The sequence below is a fragment of the Silene latifolia genome, chromosome 11 (genome assembly GCF_048544455.1).
Source record: "Silene latifolia isolate original U9 population chromosome 11, ASM4854445v1, whole genome shotgun sequence".
NCBI classification, from domain to species: Eukaryota; Viridiplantae; Streptophyta; class Magnoliopsida; order Caryophyllales; family Caryophyllaceae; genus Silene; species Silene latifolia.
The window spans coordinates 136,308,140-136,310,480 of NC_133536.1; the positions used below are offsets into that span (position 1 = coordinate 136,308,140).

The following is a 2,341-nucleotide window of genomic DNA, read 5'->3' on the forward strand; positions in this document are numbered from 1 at the left end:
CCGCCATTTGTAAGGTCATGTTAGTGCACTGGAGTTCTCTCACCCCAAGTCTTTTACATACCGAATATGGCATGACACTCACACTTGCACCTAGATCACATAGTGCCTTGTTGATTGTGGTATCACCAATGGTACATGGAATGGAGAAGCTTCCCGAAACTTTGAGCTTAGGTGGGGAATCCCCTTGAAGAATTGCACTACTTACTTTTGTAAAGGAAATGGGTTCCAACTTCCTTATGGACATCTTCTTGGTAAGGATATCTTTCATGTGTTTTGCATAGACCAGAACATGGTTGATTAGCTCCGTGAATGGTATAGAAACCTCTAAGTTCTTCACAATCTCCATGGACTTTCCAAGTTGCTAATCAAGCTTGGGTTTGGCTTGGCAACTTGGGAATGGAAGTCTAATCACAATAGGCTCTTTCTAAACTTCTTTGGCCTGCTCTTCATTTCTCTTCTTTGATGAGTCATTGGTAGTTGTTTCTACCACCTTAGGATTTCTCCTCAATGGTTCAATCACATCACTTTGCTTGACATTCTCCTCAACAATATTCTCTTCAATTGGCATCTTTGGTCCCTTATATCTTGTACCACTCCTCAAGTGGATGGCATTGATCGTTTCACGTCTTGTAGGAGGATTACCTTGAGGAGGTAATTGTCCTTTTTGTCTTTGGGAACTAGAAGAGGCCAATTGAGACAATTGAGTCTCCAACATTTTTGTGTGAGCAAGGATATTGTTGATGGTAGTATCTTTGTCTTGGCTATCCCTTTGGATTTGAGCAAAGAAATCTTGTTGGCTCTTTTGCATTTGAAGGAGCGCTTTTTGAACATCAAAAGCTTGGTCATTGGGTTGATTTTAGTATGGTCTTTGAGTAGTATTTCTCATTGGAGGTGGTGTGTATGTGGGTTGAGGGTTTTGGATATTTTGGCTCTTGTATGAGAGGGTTGGGTGGAATTTGGTATTTTCATTGTAATAGTTAGAATAAGGGGTGCCATTCTTGTATGATTGGAAAGCATTCACTTACTCATTTATTCCCCTACATTCCTGTTGATCATGTCCCAAGGTTCCACAACTCTCACACACTCCATTTGGGATTGAAGATGTTTCCACCATAGTATTGACATGTTGTTTGGGTGATTGAGAAGCTTCTTCAAGCTTGGCCATGGCTTTCTCAAATTTTTAGTTTATGGTGTCAATATGGGCACTTAGTTGGGCACTCAATTGTGTGACGGATTAAACTTCATGCCTCCCTCCCCTAGTAGCTTTCCTTGGCCTACTATATTGAGATTTATGTACTGCCATTTCTTCGATATTAGCCCATGTTTGGTTGTCATCAACCTCGATGAATCTTCCATTAGAACCCATGTTGAGCACATTCCTTGAGTCTTCATATAAGCCCTTCCAAAATTGTTGAACAAGGAACCATTCACTTAGTCCATGATGAGGACAAGAGCGACATGTATCCTTGAATCTCTCCCAATCCTCATATAGAGACTCTTCATCTCTTTGCTTGAACCCGGTGATTTGGGATCTCAACATGTTAGTCTTCTCCGGAGGATAGAACTTCTTGTGGAAGGCAAGTTCTAACTTCTTCCATGAATCAATTCCAAGGGTAGCCTTGTATAGGCTCTTTACCAATTGTTTTGCGGCTCCGATGGAAAAAGGAAACAAAACCCATCGAATTTGGTCTTGAGTTACCCCGGTTTGATAAATTGCATCACAATAGTCACAAAAAGTGTCCATATGTAGATGAGGATCTTCACTAGGCATCCCCCCAAATTGACTTCTCTCAACTAATTGTATGATTGCGGATTTGGCAATGAAATTACCGGTTAAGTGAGGTGGTGTAGGAGTACCATTTGGTAGGTTCTCCTCAGTTTGTACAGAATGAGATGGAAATTTAGGCATTGTGAGTTGATTTTGTGGGTGGTTTTGAATTGGGTTCTCATCTCCTTCTGTTGCAAAAGGGTTGGTAAACTTAATACTATCCGATTGGACAACACCAATGTCCACAAGTTCTCCAATACCCAAACTTGTTGAAGCCCCTCTAACGGTTCTTCTAATGTTGGTCAAGGTTCTTTCAATCTTGGGATCAATAGGCAAAGGTCTACCTTGTGATCTCCTAGACATGCAAAAAGCAAACAACTAGGAAAAAATTAAAACTACCTTGAGGAGTTTGACTTCCCCAAGGTTAAGAAATATACAACTAAAAACAACAAATGAAAACAATATTTATAATCTTAACTAACTACTCTTAGTAGAGTGGCAAGTAATGGTCGGATCCCAAAGGACGGGTATTGAATCAAGTTATCAGTTGTAGAGAGATATGTGTCACGGTTC

The 2,341-nt window shown here is 40.5% G+C and overlaps 1 non-coding gene across 1 annotated transcript; it reads left to right on the forward strand.

The window, feature by feature from the left end:
- Positions 1-1,433: 1,433 nt before the first annotated feature.
- Positions 1,434-1,540, forward strand: LOC141615898 (small nucleolar RNA R71). Its single transcript, XR_012530285.1, has one exon. It is a non-coding gene; the product is annotated as a small nucleolar RNA R71 (small nucleolar RNA).
- The last annotated feature ends 801 nt before the right edge of the window (positions 1,541-2,341 follow it).